A 21,626-nucleotide genomic window follows, 5' to 3' on the forward strand; every position below is an offset into this window, starting at 1 on the left:
CCTAATACCCATGTCAGGCAGCTCCTGTGCCTGTAACTCCTGCTCCAGGGAATCCAAAGACTCTGACTTGTGTGCTCTGTATGTATGCATGCATGCATGCAAGTGTACACACACATACACACCACATTCACACACTACTTTAAAAGAACGAATTCAACATTTACTGACATTTTATTCAATTTTGCTTTGCAAACTTAGAGCAAAAAAAATAACTGATGCTAATTTTAGAATTATCTAATTTTAAAATATGACCAGTTCTGGTGAGTTAATTCTTAATTACTATTCATAAAATTCCTCCACAGTTCCACTCCTTTTTTTGGTAAATTAATGCTTCAAATGATTTTTAAAAATCAAGAATTTCTCTCTCCCTTTCAAAAACCAAATATATACTATTTATAATGAAGAAAACAAGATCCTGTTCATCCTTAATAAAATTTATCAACAGTAAACCAGTGATAAAACTAATGAAATCTATTTATAGTATTTCATAACCTTAATTTACTTATAATTTGTTCACTCATTCATTTACATTTTAAACAGTTGCAGTGCATAGTAACTTTTGATAGACACTTCACAAATGCTTTAAATTGATCCATTGTAAGACAATAAATAATCACTTGAGTTTATTTATTTACTAAGCTAAAAATTCTAAAACTCCACTACTGTAGCTGGTTGACAAATAACTATATGAGAAATAAACATTAGCTTTCTTGTTAAAATGTTAGAATTTAATGTTTAGTGCTTTGGAGTTCTGAATGTCTTAATTTTGTATCTTAAAGTTTAAAATTTCATTTATATTGCTAGTGTCTTTAAAAGATTAATATGTAAATAAAGGAGAAATTTATTGATAGAAAATGTAATATCCTTCAGATGCATTAGAAAAATGAAAAAGACTTAAAAACTATATGAAGTTAAGCAAAGTGGCACTTTCCTATGATTCTATCTGTTTACTTAGAGGCCAACTCTGGAGGACAGGAATTTAGAGAACTATTTGGATAAGGGAGCTTCCCATCTCAAACACAAAACAAACCCAGCACACATACAGATGGCAATTTGGTTAGCCCATGGGCGAAATATTTAACAGCACTCTGCCAAAGAAATACTTGGCACACATGAGAGACCAGAGAGCGGGGACCAGTAAGATGGCATATCTAGCAAAGGCACTTGCTACAAAACCTTGGTAACCTGAGTTTGATCCCTAGAACTCGTCTCTTTTGGTTTTTCCAGTCAGGGTTTCTCTATGTACCATTGGTTGTCCTGGACTCACTTTGTAACCATGCTGGCTTCAAACTCACAGATTCTGCCTGCCTCTGCTGAGTGCTGGGATTATAAGCATATACCACTACACCCAGCTCCTGGAACTCTGGAACACTGAAGGAGAGAACTGATGCCACAAAGTTTGTCCCCTGATGTCAACATGGGTGCTGTGGTACTCATGCCCAAACATAATAATGTGTGTGTGTGTGTTTCAGGGGGAGGGGCACTTTAAAAAGCTTAGGATTAATTATCTGAATGAAAGAACAACTTATGTAGACACAAGGTCATGACCAGACTTACAGACTTTGAATTTTATTCTGTACGAAAGAGCAGTGTTTTTAGAAAATTAAATCAATGGTTTACACTGCAGATGATAAAATTTTTAGACTAAAAAAGATGCAAATAAATACTTGGTTGAGATGCTCCTCAAAGAGGTGAGAAGTAACTAAGCCCTTAACTACATCAACAATGCTAAGAGCAGAGGAACCCTGACGGCAGACATGAACAAATTTAATGTTTCCTGGAACCACTTATTTTGACTCACTAAACTGATCAAGAAGAAAACAATTGAGAACCAACAAAGTACTATTAATAAAAACTTTTAATCACTTACTTAAACAGTTTCCCCCTGTTTTCTTAATGGTCTTGGATGGAGGCTCTTGAGTCAGAATAAAAATATTCTCTTCCATCTCAAAAGCAAACAGGCTAAGGAACACACACAATTGTCTAGGTTATCTTAAAAGTACTAAGACAGAACTTTATATTGAACTAAAAACTTTCTAACACCGGATTTCTAAATATGTATTAAAAGTTTTATTTTGTGTATATGTGGCAGGGCATACACATGCCACAGCTTGAATGTGGCCAGATTCAAGTTGTGTGAGAGTTCATTCTATCATGTAGATCCTGGGGACTGAACTCATTTCATCAGGCTTAACTTTGCAGGAATCTTTACCAGCAGAGTTATCTCACCAGCCCCAATTTTTACATTTAAATACTATTAATTTTAACTCACTGTTTTGTCTACTAAACATACTCTGTTGTTCCTTCAGAATCTTTATATTTCTTATTACAACTACTCAGAGGTCTTTCTCCTGGATACCTTATATGGTTTGCTCTCATTTTTACTATTCAAATGTTACCTGTAGGACACATGCCCCAAACATACTTTGAAAACTGTATTTGTAGGCATACTTCCAAATATCAGTAAATATGCCACTCCTATCTTGCATACTTCATTTTCCCACAAAATAAAACTACAAATTTTTTCATCCCAGTATTAATCCACTCTCCACAAGTAGTGTAAATGGCATGAAAGCTAGGGACTTATCTGTTTTGTGATGATCTTCAGCACTGAAATGTTGCCCAGGCTGGCCTTGAACTCAGAGATTCACTTGCCTCTGTTTTGAGTGCTGAGATTAAAGGTGCGTGTCTCCATGCCTGGTGTTTTTGATTTTGTTTTTCAAGACAAGGTTTCCTCTTTGTACCCTTGGCTGTCCTGGACTCCCTTTGTAGACCAGACTGGCCTCAAATTCACAGAGAGCTGCCTGCTTCTCCCTCCCCAAGTGCTGGAATTACAGGCGTGTGCCACGGCACCTGGCTCATGCCTGGCTATTTGTTTTTTGTTGTTTTTTTTTTGTTTGTTTGTTTGTTTAATTAGAGCTGGGAACCACATCTGGCTTTACATAGAATGTTAATGCTATTTGACAAATACTTAACATTTTCATACCAACAGAAAAGATAAAAATGGGTATAAAATCTTTAATTTTTAAAACCCACAATTTCTTTAAAGAAATAAATTCAATTTTCACTTATATTCCAGAATACTAGATTTCATTGAGTCACACTTAAATTGCATTTTAAATACTGCACATGGAAATTTTACATATAAACATTCTTAAATATTATAATACAAAATGAAGTACGCAAATTATGGTTTTTCAAAGGTATTTTTTAATAGAATCACCAAAGGTAAATGAGGGTGGGGAGAAGGGAAAAAAAAACTCATTAAGGAAGATCTATAGGACACATTCATTAATAAGTTAAGGCCGAGGAACATTTAGCACAGAAGTAGCTTCAATATTCTTCTTTGGTATTGGTCTATGTTTTAGTAGTACTTTTTGAGGTCCTGGGTTCAATCCTCACACACTAAAAAAAAATCAAATAACAAATCAAAGCAAAACAAAAAGAGAAAACAAATGAAAGAGGAATAGAGGAAGTGGCACGCCTGGAGTATATTTCGTAAGCGTGCACAGTAAGAACACAACCCCTTAAGTTTCTTGTGGGGGAATAAACTGTGTTATTAAAGGGTTCAAGGTATTAAGAATGAACACATTCCAAACTTCAGCTTGCTGGTAGATAGGACATATTGATGGTAGCCTTTCATTTTTTCTCCAAGATTCTAAGTAGCATGTCTAAATATTTGCTAGAAACATTATCTACTTAGAAACAATAAGGACATTGTTTTCCCCCCCCCTTTGAACTGTATTTAATGAGAAATAACACTCAGAAAAAAACGTTTTCCATGAAGGGATAGTAATGTTCCTCTAAATAATGAAAGAACAAAAGCAAACTAATTTTAGTTAGAATGTTAACTTGTAAAACTGTGTGTAAAATAAAACTGTAAAACCTAAGAGCACAAAAGAACATCCATGTTATTATTTCTTTGAAAAATAACCAAATTAATATTAATATAAATAGGAAGGACTTTAATTTTGCTACTAGCTATTTATATTTCAAAATTAGTCACAAAGATTGAAATTAACTCTAGATTTCCAAGTCACTGAAAATATATTTAAAATATATACTTAAATGTATATTTTAGTATAAATGGGCTTTTTCTTCTCTATAAAATAGGAACGAACTTATGTACAAAGAAAGTAATCTTGGTGAATTTTCAATTGCTGTGAAGATCATGACCAAGACAACTTATTAAAAAAAAAAAAAAAAAGAGTTCCAAAGAAAGCTTAATTTGGGGTTTACAATTTCACAGAGAGTCGAGTCTCTGTCCATCAAGGCAGCATGCAGAGTGGCATGGCACCTAAGCAGTAAGTGACAGCTGGCATTCTTATCTGTAGGCAGCACCCAGAGGAGCTGACTAGCAATGGGCTTCTGGACCTTACAGCCAGCCCTCCTAGTGACATATCCCCTCCCATGCCCCACTAAGTAAGGACTAAGTATTCAAACATAGGAGTCTGTGGAAACCATTCTCATCCAGACCATCACAAGGTTTTTTCCTCTTCCCCTAGAAGGGTCAAGAATCAAACAAACAGCACAGACTCTATCACCAAGTTACAACCTAGTCTGATTACACTACAATTTCTCTGGTTCTCGTTGGTTTGTTGCTTACGCTGGAGCAGAGGGTGACTTTCAACTTCTGATGATCCTCTTGCCTTCACTTTTTAAATGCTGGCCTTATAGGGATGTGTTACTAGGCCTTTCTAACACTTTTTAATAGAACATATTTTCTTTCTATCTATATTACTTAAAATTTCACTTAATCATTTTTAGCACTGAAAACAGAATTAAAGTTTTAATATAAATATACTAGCTGCAAACAGTCCTTTACATCTGAAATATATCCATAAAAATGCACTGGCAAATGTAAAATGCAGGGTCCTTTTTCTTGCTAGGAGGAAAGAAATTTAAAAAAATCTTAGCCAGACACTCTTATGATTATACATACATATCTAATTTTAGGGCTGTTATGAAAAATATTAGACAGTGTATTGGACAAATTATAAATTCATTCAATAAATACAAAGCATGTTTTAATAAAACAAAAATAAAATATGCATTTGTAATTATTTCACAATTGTCTTTTATATAATGAGTAAAACAAAGAAAAAGGCTAAGCACAGTGATAAAAACAAAACTTCATCTTATTTCTATTATGATTTATATGGAGATGAGGGAATAATTTTGTGGAGTTGGTTCTCTCATATTACCTTTAAGTAGGTTCTAAGGATCAAACTTCTCAAATTCCGATTGCCATACTTGTGCAGCAAACTTTACCTCAATGGCCCACAATGACTTGTAAAAGAACCAGTATCATTCTCGTGGAAAAACAAGCATTTAAATTTTAGCCACAATATATAATCTTTTGCTACTTTAGTTATGGACAGCCCCACCAGAAAAAAAGTGATTGCTCCTAAAAATGGGTATTATAATTAAATTAATTAATTTTTACCTTTAGATTAAAATTGATTTCCTTTGAACATAATCCCTGAAAAGTAACTCTGAAGTATTTTTGGAGTACCACAACACATGATATTGGGTAGAATTCATTAAGAACATTTAATCTGAAAAGGTATAGGTTCTTTCCAGAACTAACAACAGAGTTAGTGAACATTATTTTGAGATACCTGTATTGTCCTGAACATTTAAAAATAAATGATTTAGCCCAGTATGGTAGCGTATGCCTGTAATTCCAGCACTTAGGGAAGCAGAGGCAGGTGGATCTGTGAGTCTGAGGCCAGCTTGGTTTAAAAGCAAGTCAGGGACAGCAAAGGCTATACATAAACACCCTATCTTAAAAAAAGCAAAAACAAACAAACAAAAATATTGACTTAAAACACTTCAACTAAGGAATATAGGATGGTAAAAAGAACAGTTCCTTTGAACTGTAATAAATATTCTGACTACATTTACACAATTAATAGCTAAACTATAAGTTGTCTTTAATCTGGAGTTAAATATTAACTCTTCTAAGGCATAGAAGTCCTTTATTACTTTTGACCTTATTGAAATTTTTTCTGCTAAAAATTCAAGCATTTTAGTAAAAACAAAAAAAAATAGATTATTAAGGTAGAAGACACAGGATTAATATTCTTATATGCCATCTGTAGCAAATTTTGATTGTTTCCTCAGTTATCCAATGAAAAGGTCAGTTACTCTAAGGATTCTTATACATTTAAAGTTTAGAAATTCAACTTATACATCTTAATGATTTTTTTACTTCATTTAAAATGAAGTATTTTAACACATTATACAAATGATTACATTCTAAATTCTGCTCAAAATCTGTAATAACTTATACTCTGAGATAAAATATCTAAAAATATCAAATAAAAAGAAAAATGAATATGTTTCTATTGTAAGTAATAATCTGAGTTCAAATTGATATAGAATATAAAAATATTAAAATAAAATTTTATTATACTTCCTAAACTCTTTCAAAAATATTTTTGTATGAATATGCTGAACAGAGAAATCAAGACTCAGCTATACTAGGCACATATTCTATGGCTGTAGTTTTTAAGAAACTCTTGAAAGATATTTAAGAGTTATAATTATCTGTTACAGATGCTCTATCTGTGTACTCAACCAAACACAGATTCAAAACATTTGAGAGGCCAGGAGTGGCGGCACATACTTTGTTATAGCACTTGGGAGACAGAGGCAGTCAGACATCTGTGAGTTCCAGGCCAGCCTGGTCTACATAGTGAGATCCTGTCTCAAAAAACCAAACCAAAATAATAATAATAATAATAACAACAACAACAACAACAAATTTGGGGGGATTGCGTATATACTGAATTTGTACAGCTTTTTCTTGCCATTACAGGACTAACGTAATACAACTAACATTACATCACACATTAAAAGCAATGTAGAGATGAGTATAAAGGAGGATATGCATTGGTCACAAGCATTATTATTTTACATAGGAGACTCAGGCATTTATAAATCTGGGTATCCAGAAGTCCTATTCCTCATGGACACAGAAGTAATTATTTGCTTTTAATTTGAGACAGATTTTCACATAGGCCTTTAAACTTGCTTTGTGAGTAAGGATGATCTTAAACCCGATTCTCCTGCTTCGACTTCCCCAGTGCTGGGATTACAGGTGGGCACCTAGTATGCAGTGCTGTGGCCGAAGCCCATGGCATTGTGCATGCTAGGCAGAAGCACTCTACCAACTGAGCTACCTTCCCATCCCACAATTATATACTTACTATTTTAACAGACAATATTTGGAAAGCTATTACTAACATTGTTGTTACAGAATCAAACTAAACATAAAATCACTAATGCAATCAGAAAGACTTGAAAACACACAAGTATCATCAATACATACTAAATTATGGTTGCAGAGTATGGCCAACCTTACTTCAGCAGCACAGTTAATACTGGAGATAATTTCAGAATCTTAACGCCAATATTTACGTGCTGCTAAGGCACTGCTGACATTGCTATCATAGGAGCTATGAACAAAAAGACAAATATTTTCTTCAGAAGATCAGATCCTTGTATTTTGAGGCAGCACAATATGGCCTGCACCTTTTCAAAATCCACAAACCATTATGTGCTGCTACTTTACTCCAAGGTTTTGTTTTTGAAAACACATAGCACCTAAAAAGTAATTTACAAGTCTTTTTTAGGAAAAAAATACATAAAATCCATGTTTGAAAAACCTAACACTGGTATGTGCATAATTTTATAAGCTTTCAGTAGAATAAAATGCATTTCCATATCATAAATTTAATAAAAGCCTACTGTATACTTAATACAGTACTGTAATTTATAGTAATCATAAAAATGAGAAAAGAAAGCTGTTCTTCTGTGCCAACTTAATAAGAATATGACTAACTAGCCAAACTTCTGAATGTAGTTAACATATGATGTGGTTATAAATGTTGGGTTTTACATTACTGACAGCAGCACACCTTTCAAAGCTCAACTCATATGATAAGGCTTTATGTTAAAAGAAAAATATAAAATACACAAGAGCTCAGTTTCAAGAAATTTATATTAGCTGAATACTTAGAAAAAGAGCAACTCACTTTGAAGTATTTTAGTACTAAATGCAATATATATAATTCTATATATACATACACACGAAATATAGCCCCAAAAGTATATACCCCCCAATCTAAATGTGAACACTCAAGATTTATCTCCATATTTGAATGGTTATTGTGAGTTTAGTGTCATTTATTATATATTACATATTACCCATAATAATGTCTTAGGATAACAGGTCAATTTGGTTTCCTAAAAGGATATACAATAGTAATCCTGTAGCTCAAACATAAAATCATTAATGCACTTACTCAAACATAAGTGATCATTTATATGTTTCTCATTAAAATGGTTATTCCTTTAAAGGTACATCGTTTTCTACTATAAAACAAATTTATACAATGGAATTTACATCTGTATTCTAACTGTTTATAGGAAGCACAGTCATAGTCCATTTAAGTTTTGTCTTTTCTCTATTATTAAAATGTATGCAAATAATTTTGTGTATAAGCAAAAATTGTTTCACACATTTCTCTATTATTATAAAGTTTTAACACATTTTAAAACATCTATTTAAGATCAACACATACTTGAATTAGCAGTGTCCTCATCTGTTTTCTACTGTTGTGAAAAACACCATGATAAAAACAACCTGGGAAGAAAAGGTTTATTTCATTTCACAACCTAATGTCCATGAACTGAAACTAGGAACCAGGAGGCAGGAACTGAAGCAAAAGCCATAGAGAAATGATGCATATTGTTGCACTGTTGGCTTTCTTGTACCACACAGGACCATCTGCTCAGTGGTGATGCTGCCCATAGTGAGATGGACCCTCCCACATCAAGTATTAATCAAGAAAATGACCCTTAAACATGTCCACAGGACAATCTGATGGAGGCAATTCCTCAACTGACAGTCCCTCTTTCTAGATGTCTGCTTGTAAGTTGCTAAACTAACCAGCACAATCAGCTACACGAAAGTTGATATTCTCCTCAAACCTATTCTCGAGTTAAGTGTTAAACGTGTCTTCAAACATATATGGCTGTTTGTCACTTAAAAGTTTTATTGAATACCTACTCTATGTAACCACTATCCCATGTTACACTATATAGTTGGTACAGTAGTGTACAAAACATAGTTTTCTCTTTAGAAATGACCTAAATTTATAAAGAACAACATCAAAAACTAACTAACATATTGATCTAGACATGGTAACTGATCCTTATAATTCCAACACTAGGGTGGTAAGGGCATTGAGGATCAAGATTTCAAGGTCATCCTTGGGTACACAGCATATATATGAGGACACACTGGGCTACATAAAACATTGTTACAAACACATACATATCAATCCCCTCTCCCTCATATATTGTTCTTTGTCCCTGTATAGTACATATACATATTAAATGATTATTTCAATATCAAATTAATGATTTCAAAATCAAGTCAATCTTTTATGTGCAAAATCTGTATTTTTTTTAAGCCAAGACAGCCAGTCTTGAAACAGAATCAGTATCCACATTCATGCTCATATTAAGAAATGTCCAATTTCTAAAAACTGGTCAAGCATATATATCAAAGTCTGTGTGTGTGCCACGTACTGGCAGAGAAGCCCCGAGTAAGATGTCCAAGCCCTTAAAGCTGTAGCTATAGGAGGCTGTGAGCCGCCTGATGCGGATGCTGGGAAGGGAAGCTGGGTCTTCTGCAAGAGCAGAAAGCGCTCGTAGCCACTAAGCTGTTTCTCCAGCCCTACTTTCTTTTCTAATGTGTACTTATGATGTATATATGTATGCACAACTGTATACGAGCGGAAGTCAGAAGACAACCTCAGGTATTTTTCCTAACCTTCTAACTTGTTCGATAGGGTCTTTTATTTGATATTACCATGTGTATCTGGCTTTATGGAGGATCTAGGGATCAAACTCACTCTTCACTAAGCAACTTCCTCAGTCCTCACTCCCACCTCTCCCTATCTTGAAACTTTCAGGAATTTTTGTTAATGTATTCCTTTGAGACAGGTTCTTATTATGTAGCCCAAGTTGGTCTAAAACTTGGAATTCTTCTGTCTCAATCCCTGTTTACCCATTTGGTAATACAAGCATGAAATACCATCTTTAGGAACACTATTTTTCCATGCCTCAATTTCCTGTGTGTGTGTGTTTAGGTATGTGTGAATGTCACCATCATGCAAATGTTTGGAGGTCAAAGGATATCGTGTGGAGTTGGTTCTCTCACTTTTGTTTTGTTTTGTTTTGTTTTTTTCTAGATGGGCTCTCACTGTGGAACTTTTGGCTGTCCTGGAACTCTCTGTAGACTAGGCTTGCCTCCAACTCACAGAAACCTGCCTGTCTCTGCCTCCAGAGTGCTGGGATTAAAGGCATGTGACACCACTCCTGGCAATTTACCTACTTTTATTTCACCTTTCAGAATGACTTTTTTCTTTTCTTCTAAGAACATAAGTAAAAGTTGAACTACGTCAAAAACCAACAAAGAAAATTAAGAGTCCTTAGGCCAGAATATAAACCACTGAATTTGAAATTATAACCATTGTATAAAGATAAAGGACAAATCTTTTTATTGTAGTAATTTAATCATATATATATATATATATATATATATATTTTTAATCTGGCACACTTGAAAGCAAAGATTTGAGGACAGTTTCATCAAGTGACCTAAGGTACAGGAATGGAGAAATGGCATGGGCTATACTAAAAAAAAAAGATTCAATGGAAAATTTGGTATGAAATGTAATAGCAAAATCAGTTATTTGCTAAGAGACTAGCTACCCATTAAAGGGGAATAATAGTGTCAGGAAAACTAGGTAGCACACAAAAAAGAATGAAGTTAGACCTTATCATGTAATAAAAAAATTTGTTTCAAATAAGTCAAAGACTAAACAAAAAGTCTAAAACTGAAACTCTCTTAAGAAAACTGGAGGGATGGAGAGATGGCTCAGCAGGTAACAGCACTGTCTGTTCTTTCAGAGGCCCTGAATTCAATTCCCAGCAACGACATGATGGCTCACAACCACCTGTAATGGGATCTGATACCTTCTTCTGCCATGCAGGCATACATGTAGATAGAGCACTCATACATTAAAAAAAAAAAAAAAAACAACAACAAAAAAAAAAAAAAGGAAAAAAAAAAACTCATGAAACTTCAAGATAGTAGATTTGTCAATTCTTTCTAGGATTTCATGCCAAAAATACAGGCCACAATAAAATGCACTATGGAGGCAGAGGCCAATGGATCTCCATGAATTAAAGGCTAGCCTGGTCTACAAAGCAAGTCCAGCAAAGCTAGGGCTCTGTTACACAAAGAAATCCTGTTTCAAAAACAAACACCCCAGAAAAGATAAATTAAATGTCTTGATAATAAGAAGCCAACTTAACTACATATATATAAATACATAGCAATCTTGAAATACCTGAAATTAATATTTCTGTAAGAAAACAGAATTTAACAGCAATTTAAAAAGACTGAGCAAACCACAAGTTGTCTGATTCACCCCTTCAACTCTATTGTTTCCATTAACATTTTTACTTAGAAATACTTACTTTATACGTTATATGACTTCTAATATTAATCATCTTGTTTCCATAAAGCTTAGTACTTCACAAAATATTTAAGAGATTTTAGGTATGTCGCCTAAACTATAACATCACCTTGAGTGCATCAAAATAATGGGTCAATCTTGCAATTTTTAACTTATCACTAATATAATACCTAAGCCTTGGGGACACACTTCTGAAGCAGAACCACCTTATGAAGCTATCTAAAAAACTTGGGAGGGAATACTACCAGTTTTAAGATCTGGTGATAGGGTAACAAATCCCAGGGCACAAAAAATAAATTGCAAAGCTAAGGGTAAGAAACATTGCAACAAAAATTGGGATGTTAAAAGCTGGGTGTTTTATATTCTTTGATATGTAATAATTCCACTATAAAACCTTTGATATTTTTTTCCTCCAAACATTTTAAACTCTAGTCTAACTTACATACGTGAAAGTGATAGCACCCCTTGCAGTGCATACTATCAAATATTTTAAAATTCTATTAGAAAATGAGCTTGTGTAGCATATTTGAAAGAAATTTGCTCTAACAGCAACAAAAACAAAAAGCAAAGTTACTGGCTATCACAGGAACTGATAGGTTAGACCAAAAGTCAGGTGTGATTACTGACAATAGCATATGTATTTCGATTCAATATTCAATTTGCTCATTTTTTTAAAAAGCTGGAAGTAGGTTTAAAAAGTCAAGTTTTAGAACAGAAGAGGAAGACAAAAATCACACCAAATAGTCTGGGTATATTCCTCAGTGTGTGTTGTTAAAGTAAAAATTCACGTTCCATCAGTTTGTTATATTTGTATATTTAAATTTCTACCCAGACCAGGTGTGTGGCTAGGTGCTGTCGGTAGAACATGCTTATTTAAGATACGTGAAATTTCCTCTGGAGTGGCATGACAGACAATAGTTTATACCACAGAAATTTTTATAGCACAAATTTTCAGCTAATCTATTATGTAAGATAACCACACAATTACATTTTTTACTAAAAACAAAAAATTTCATTACTTGCCATATCTAACTTCAATAATGATTCCCCTCTCTAGTACTAACCCTCACATTTATATTCAGAATCCAATGACTGATTATACTTTTAAAACTGGTGTGACTGTGTATCACCACTATTTCATTGATAACTTGACACATTTCCTATGTAAAAATGTTCGCCCTTTTAAAAACTAGCATAGCACCTTAGAGTAGTCAAATTTAATATGTTTCCTGAATTACGAAGTAATTGTATCATTATTATACTGACAGGACTGAGAATAATTTTTCTTCATATTTTGATCCCTTATAAGGACAATATCTTAGTATCTTTGCTGCTTTACATTATGAAAACAATAGATGTAATATTCTTTAACGTGGACAATGAGCTCAAAGATTTTAAAGTATCAATTATGTCCTTAATCTTCCTGTAAATGTATATGTGCAAGTAGGCTATGAGTGTGTGGCAGCCAGTGCTCCTAACCAGAGTACTTTAAATTGGCATAATAGTTTAAGTTTCTGTAGTGAAAATGTAATGTGAAAAACAAAAACATTTATTAAAAGACAAAGCAAAGGGGGGAAAAAGTATGAGGTTTTGAATTTCTTAAGAATAAAAAATTTTCTATTAGAACCTTAAACTGGAAAGCAAACTTGAAAGAAATCTCTTTACTTGGCTTGGAAAAAATGAATTAAAAACACTACCATTATTAACATTATGCCACGATCTGTAGGACCTCACATTCCACAGATAAAGGGCTAGAGAGGGAAAGTGCTTGCCTAAGTTCCTATGAGACTCTGGGTTCCATACCTAGCACAAGAAAACAGGGGGAAAAAGTCACCATCAACAAACACCATCCTCCTCTTACACACACTCCATGAAGGGTTAGCTTACAAGAAATCACTACCCTAAGAGAAACTATGTTATTAAAAAATAAATAAAAGAGAAAGATAGACACAAGTACTCAAAAACACAGTATCAACTGGAGAGCTGTCTTTTTCAGAAAACTGATGGAAGGCTGAAGCTGGCTTTGGGATCTATTAACAAACCCAAGTCTAAATTTCATAGGATTAGGATTTACAAATATTTCCAAATAAACTTTCCAGAGATAAAAATATGAAAAAAACTTAAAAAAAAAGAAAAAGAAAGAAAGAAAGAAAGAAAGAAAGAAAACAACCAGTAGCATTTCACTACTAGTTAAATGAAGTTTTCAGTATTTACTTACTTTAATGCCCCCCCCCACCATCCTCTAGCCCCAAATAAAACATTCTCAATATTTGAGTTGAATGGCTGATCAGGTCATCTAACATATGGGTGTTGGGTTACTTATGTGATGTATGAAATAATGAAAGGAAGTATCTGAAGTACTGACTTTCATTTAAATGGGGTCATCTAATCCTTTACACCATTAGGAATAGAAACCTGAGCCTGAGTTTTCTGGAGAAATGCAAAATTAGCCCAAGTAAATGGAAGTGCATCTTTTGTTTTGTTAATTTTAAAGTATTACATTCATAGAAATAGTTACCTGTATATTTAGCACGACTTTAGTATGCTAGTTTTCTTACAGATATATTAATGTCAACTAAACTTTTCAAAATTTAAATGAGTCAGAAAAAATTTTACTTTGTGCAAATGTGTCGGCACATACAGAAAAAAAAAAACATTAGCTGTTTTCCTACCTCCTAGAGTTTTAAGAGCTAAACGTAAAAAGCTTCTCACAAAGAAGCCTCAAATTAATGCAAAAACCAAAAATACTTCTCATGTCTATTTTCAAGCTATAAAACTATAAGATCAACAAGTCTGAGTATTGATAATAAAAAATACCAATACCATTATCAGAGCTGAAGAGATGACTCCTCGGTTAAGAGTCCTTCTTGCTCTTGCAGGGATCAGGGTTCCCCGCACACATGTGATAGCTCACAACCAACACCCTGTACTCCAGTTCAGGGAATCCACTGCTCTCTTCTGGCCTCCATGTGTACCAGGCACACACACATTACACAGATATACATGCAGTCAAACATACACATAGAATAAAAATATATAAGAAGCTTTAAAAAATAGATCTCTGATTATTTGTAAACTTTAGAAAAGGGATTCAATATTGTGATCTCAGACTTAGAGATAATAGCCTTTCTATAAAATACTTTCCACACTAGTAAATTTGCCTAAGGCAATGAAATCACTGTTGTTCTAAACTAAATTAAAATCAAACACCAATAAATAGGGAGCTAGGGGGAGATTTAAGTTATTCTAGGATAAACAGAAATATAATCAGAAACAAATGGAAATATGATACCAAACAGTAAGTCTTTGTAGCAATAGAGGTGGGTCTCTCAGGAAGGAGCTGGAAGCTAATACTTACAAAATAATAACTGTTGGGCTACTTAGCTGTTTAGTAATATCTTCATTTTATCATTGTTAAACCTAGAGGAAAAAAAGTGAAGAATTTAAAATTTGATCTTATTACATAAGCAAAAACATTTTAACTGATGTTGGAAATCAGTTTTCTGATTCTTATACATCACACAAAATCACAGATTACAAATAGCCAGCAGCAGTGTTTGTGATTTCAATGCAGTACGCTGTCAGTGAGTCTGAAAATGTCCTTTCCCACTAAAACTATTTTCTTGAATGTTTAAAATGTTGCTGCTTTAGGGTCTAACTTGGAGTATGCTGAGCTTCTAGAGGACATCATTAAATTCCAAGTATTTTACATTAATTCAAGATCACATCCCAAGAGACTTCCCTTTCTCCCTCTCTCCATTTACAGCCCCCTACGCAGTATACACACTGCCCTATTATAAGCACTGTAAATACAATGTAGAACAAAAACACAAAGAGCTTAAGATACGTTTAAAAAAATGAATGGTTACTGATCTCCACAAGGATAAGTAACTCCAAGGGGAAAAAAATAACAGTGGAAATAAAACATTATGCCATGTTAAAACACAACAAAAAGAAAATACTGTTCAGAAATTGTCTGAAGAAAAAAAAAAGTGAAAGTAGTGATGACGAAATTGTTTTCATGGCTGTACTTCTAAGTTTTACTTCCTGCAGCACAGCAGGTTGGTCACAATGTTCTGTCAGATATGTTTATACACTACTATTTTTTTGAGAAAGCCAAGTTAATATAGCCCAAACTGGCCTTGAACTTGGGATCTTCTTGCCTCATCTTCCTACATGCTGGAATTAATGGAATATACCAACATAACTACATAAAACTACTTATTACAAGATATAGGCTAGAAAGAATATACCAAATCTTTAAATGCTTTTACCAGAGCATTACAAATGTATATTTATTGCAAAATATTTTCTCACAAGTTCAGCATTTATTTCAAAATAATCTATTTCAAAATCCACCAGTCCTCCTTCTCAGTAATGCCAATATGAATCTCTACCCAAAATCTAGCTCTACTAAACTCTAAAAAACAAAAAAAGAACCAAAAAAACAAAACCGCAAAACAATTATACACAAAGATCATGTGCCAAGCCCTGACCTCATTCTGTTCACAATGCAACTGAAATCTTGAATTTAGTATTTATTTGCCATGCATTTTTTACACTACAACTACAAATTTAACTGTCACATACACATTTTCTTCAAAGATTGTTTATTATTTGCTGAATACAGACATTCAGAATAATGCATACAACTCTTATTTTAATGGCTATGCAATATATGAGACTATGTCACGACGTATAATAGGGATCTACTGTAACTTCAACTGTTACTAAGACACTACCAAGTGCTCTATAAACTATAGACAAAACTTCTTGTATTTTTCCCAGCATTTGAAGATATATTGAAAAAAGTTTCTTCTAACTAGAAATTAACATATTTTTAAATGTTGAGTTTTATTTATTTTTCCTTTAATTCTTGACATCTCTTTCATGTATCTGGGTGCTTTGACTACCTGTGTATCTGTGCACTACTTTTGTACCTGGTGTCCACAGAGGCCAGGGGAAGGTGTTGGGTCCCTGAAACTGGGGCTGTGAGGTGCCATGTGGGTTCTGGGAATGGAACCTGGGTCCTCTGAAGAGAGCAACAAGTGTTCTCTCTTAACTGTTGAGCCATCTCTTTAGCTAATAGTTTTTCTTAAGTGATCAATCTCTTTCTGCTTTCAAGTGTGTATCTAACATACAGATACTAAAGTTTCTAATAGAATAGGCCACACTATGTCTCAAAACAGTTTCACAAAAATGAAGTTCTGATAACAGATCGTTCTTCCGGACTGAGGAAATACCAACACTTAGAAGTGTTGTAGAAATGGTAAGATTTTTTAATTAGATACTGAACTTTGTAAATCCAAGATAACCAATGGCTAGGGGATGGTGAATGAACCAGATTTGGTATGAATAATCCTTCCCACCCCTGCACCATCTCACTTGTGGTGCTCTTTAAAAACAGAAAGAAAAAAATGAGAGAAAGGAACAATCTTTTAGAGCTTGTAAAAGTATAAATTGTGGATAATATCTAGGACCAGAGATTTGGATTTACACAGGTCAATAAAAATGCTTTATTTTAGCTTATTCTAGTAGCTAGTTCACAGGCTAGCAGGAGTCAATCAGGGTAGAGGATATTTTAAAAAAAGGATTATGCAGCTAACTTTTAGATGGAGCATATGCAATATTAATGTCTGTCAAACTACATCAGTATATTAAAAATAGCCTAAAAAAGCAATTTCATCTTGTGAACATGCTTAATTTTCCAATGCCAGAACAGTCTCAATTATTAATTCAGATAAACATATAATATGACAAAAGCCATTTTTTAGTAATACCAAAAAGTTATTCTGAGTTTACCAGAACTGGTAAAGCAAACACTAAGCATGGGGATGGTTCAGAAGCGATTTTAATGAAGACAGCCAAAGAGAAACAAAGGTTACTTAAAAAAAAATACAACTGCAAATGTCAGACTTTTAATTAGGACACTGGTTAGCAAAAAACAACAACAAAAAATCCATCACTTGTAGTTTTCTATCAAAGTCTTATAAATGAAACCGGAACTTTAACAGAGATCTAACATTCACTTACCTAGAATTATAATTACACAGACAAAAAGGGAGAAAATATACATAGGTTATGAAAGTTTATGCAAATTAAAAGTATACAAGTCTACAAAACTATGTATTTGAAATTACAAAGTCTAATTTCTAAAAGAAATTATAGAATATGATATGGTATTATCTTAAGAAGAAATCATAAAAGTATGACTAGAAACATAAAATAATTTAAGGATAAGAAAAAAATAACTTTTAAGTTTTCACTTATAGCCTATGTTGGTTCTAATGACTGACAACATGAAGTATAGAATGTTTTTATTATAGTGAAACTAACTATTCAGCCTTCTTTGTATGAGGCTATAAAAGGAAGATAAGTCCTTAAAGTGAAAGATATTCCAATTTGGCCACAACTTTTCTTTCTCAAATGTATATCTGAATTTATGGTATAAGCAACCTAATTATTAGTTAAGTTTTCCTATTCTATTAGCCTAAAAGTGTGGAAGAGCACAAATCTTGAATTTTTCAAGTCTAACAGATAAAATTTCCTGAATAAAATTTAAATATACCATCATTGAATAAACAGTTTTTAAAAAGTCCAGGAACCGCAAATATTTACTATTCTCTTAAGGATGCACTGGAAAGAAAGTAGCTTTCAAAGAGACTATTCTGCAAACCACATACGGGAAACCTTTCCACTTGGGTGCAAACTTCTTTGGCCGCTATTATACACTGACAGTATTCTGCAGAACAAACTAGCTAAGAAGCAGCAGTGATCACCCAAGTTCAGTTTTTATAAGGGACAAAAACAACTGCAAAGATAACAGCACTGTCTTCTTCATCACTGATGCTTTTTGAAAAGCACTATTCAAGAAACACATGAAACTATTTGAGATAAAAAAAACAGTGCTTCTATACAATTCACTTCTAAGTCCACTTGTATCATAGGATAAAATTATTTTAAAGGGTAGGGAGAGAAGACAAAATTAATGTTGTGGTCAGAAAGGGAACCTAAAATTTATCTTAAAAAGTTAGTAAAACATAACACTCTTCAGCTTCTAAGGCTACATTAACTACTCGATTATCAAACTCTTAAGGGTTTCAACCGTTTGTCAGGGTGAATGCACAGAGAGTACCTTCCCCAAGTTGTACAAATGCCAATCACGAAATAAAATTGCACTTTTGCTCACAAACTACTCCTGGCAAATGTATTGAATCACTATCATATGCTGACTTCATGGACTATTTAAAAAAAATAAATAAATAAAACAACAACCCCCCCCCCCCAACACACAAAAACCAACCCAAGACAACAACAACAACAAAAAACCCTGAGATTCAAGCCATGGGCAGTGGTAGAGTTTTTGCTAGTATAAGACCTCTGGTTCAATCTCTAGAATGGTAAAAAAATAAAGCCAATATAATTTTTTCCTTTGGTGGTTCAAGGATTTATCTAGGCTTGCCAGCCAAGTGCTATACCACTAAGCAATAATATTTTCCTAGACCTAACCTAAATGTTAAAAACCACAACTGAGGCTCACAATATGGCTCAGTGGGTAAGGGGTGGCTGCTCTGCAGGTCCTACAATCTCAATTTCATCCCTGAAACACAGATAAGTGGAGGGAGAGCCAATACCATGAGGCTGTTCTCTGAACTCTGTGCATGCAATACTCTCACCATACGCAGTAATAAAATGCAATTTAAAAAAATCACAATTATAAAAGAAAAATTCGGGTGATCTATTTTAAATATGTGTAGTACAGACCTAAAAACTTAATTAAGCCCATATTATCAATTTGCAAGAGGAAAAAATGTTTACCACTAAAATACTTTATATATAATAAAATGCTATCTATAGATCTACAATTTTAAATGCAAGTCATCTTGCAACACTTCAAACATTGCTTTAGAAACATTAAAAACAGAAAAGTTTGGATAGTATGAAAAACCAAAATAACATATATTAGAACTAGATATTAAATTTAAATAATACCTAGTCTAGCAATTAAACAAATAAAAGTACAAAACAGAATACAAGAAATTTAGGAATGTTACAAAACAACAGAATAAAAACTTCAATCTTTTACTAAAAAGAATAAATTTTTTCACTTTGTTATAAGCAAAGAATGTTGGAAATAAACTGTTTTTAAAAAACCCACAGGATAACAAGGTAATTTTAAACAAATTTATTTAGTATGAAAGGTATTTATAATTTAAATGAAAATATTTAGATATATGGCCAGGCATGGTGGTGCATGCCTGTAATCCCAGCACTCAGGGAGGAAGAGGCAGGCAGATCTCTGAGTTCGAGGCCAGCCTAATCTACAAAGCCAGTCCAGGACAGCCAAGGGTGCATACACAGAGAAACCCTGTCTCGAAAAACCAAAAAAGCAAAACAAAACAAAAACTCCCCAAAACTAATCCCCCACAAAATCATTTAGATATATAAAAATAGTAATGGATTGATCAGTTTCAGAAATCAAATTTGAAACATACTGCATGTCTTCTTTCCAGTGATTCTAGCTATCAAAATAGCAAAGTAGTATTAATCTAGTTAATATATGATAACGAAATGTCCAAAGTGTGGTTCATAGTGCTGAAAACAGAAATTCTACTTCAAAGTCTTTTTTTTTTTTTAAATTTTTAAAGCCTTAGAATTAGTTAAATATTTCCTTTGGAAAAATGTTGATCAGAAAGTATCAGTTCTGATATATTAGGCCTTACTTGAAAAAAAATACAATACAAATAAATTAGGAATATTTGTTACTTTTAGAAAACCACAATATATATATGTATAAAACTGCTTCAAATAAGCATTTAAAATGTTTAACTTTGTCTATTATTTAGCAAATCACCGACAAATAGCTTCAAATGTAAGTTGTGTTTCTGAACTAGTATTATATATCACAGGTAATAATTTTAAGGACCTGCATCAACAGATGTTAAATTAGTCCATCCTAGTTTATTAAAATATTCTTTCATCACAAGGTAAATATTTCAGTAAGATAGAAACAATGATAGTGCAACTGTACTTTAACCAAAAATATAAATATTATACTTAAGATATAACTCTATCACAGGAGAAAAATTTTAATTAAAATATTTAAATCAACACAATAAATCTCTTTCCTCAAATTCTTACCTAATAAACTACATTTAAGAGAGAATTGGAGAGATTTACAAATTTGAAGTTATTTACAACATGTCCTTTAAAGGGTGGATAAAAACACCTAATCAGACCTAACTGTAACAGCTTTTACTATTATAAGATTTCTCACTGTATCAGAGTAGCCAACTGTAAGAAAACTTTTAATATCTGTACCAATGCTTTTAGATACTAAATTAACAAGCTAAATTCCTTGTTCATAAGCCAACTTATAGCTACTGAGAAAACAATAACATGATGTCAAATATTTGTGTTCAAATAACAAAATCTGAGACCCTCAGGTATCATAAATTTTAAACTCTAAATTTGGAACACCCATGCATTTAAATGTTTATCTACTCTATAAACTCATATATCACTTTCTCACTCATTTAACTCATTAAAAGCGATGTCAATTATCTGAATTAAAAGTGATGAATTAAACCCTGTTTCCCCTCTACGTTCAGATACTCCATTTTCATCTTAATATCTTTAACCTGGAAAACATTGGTTAAGATAGAGGGGGTAAAAGTTTATTCATTCTTCACCCATTAATTCTGTTTAGTCATAATATTTAGAAATCAAAGTTATAAAGACATGCTATACTTTGTATTTATTTGAAACAATGACTATATTAATATGATGTCAATGTAACATAAAATACCAGAAATTTACCATCATTTAAACTCTGATTTCTATTTAGTTTTAACATTTCTACTTTGTTTCAACTATTAACAGATGTGCATTTCTGCATTGTCTATCTCATGAAAATATCAAATTCCAGCTTTTTAACATTTTAATAAATATCTCGACATTCCAGCATTCTTAAACACACCTGAGAATGTACTTTAAAATGTTTACACTATTGAAAGTTAAAAGCAGTTTTATGGGCAGGAAAATGATATTTCACTTTTAAGATTA

At 32.9% G+C, this 21,626-nt stretch overlaps 1 long non-coding RNA gene across 1 annotated transcript in view; it reads right to left on the minus strand.

The window, feature by feature from the left end:
* Window positions 1-3,187: 3,187 nt before the first annotated feature.
* LOC132656483 (uncharacterized) overlaps window positions 3,188-21,626 on the minus strand; it is a 61,523-nt gene continuing 43,084 nt past the window's right edge. The window contains exons 3-4 of the long non-coding RNA XR_009594225.1: window positions 14,920-14,981; window positions 3,188-3,405 (exon numbers count right to left, since the gene is read on the minus strand). This is a non-coding gene — a long non-coding RNA (uncharacterized LOC132656483). The remainder of the gene's footprint in view (window positions 3,406-14,919; window positions 14,982-21,626) is intronic.

Source organism: Meriones unguiculatus, chromosome 9 (assembly GCF_030254825.1).
Source record: "Meriones unguiculatus strain TT.TT164.6M chromosome 9, Bangor_MerUng_6.1, whole genome shotgun sequence".
Classification (NCBI taxonomy): Eukaryota; Metazoa; Chordata; class Mammalia; order Rodentia; family Muridae; genus Meriones; species Meriones unguiculatus.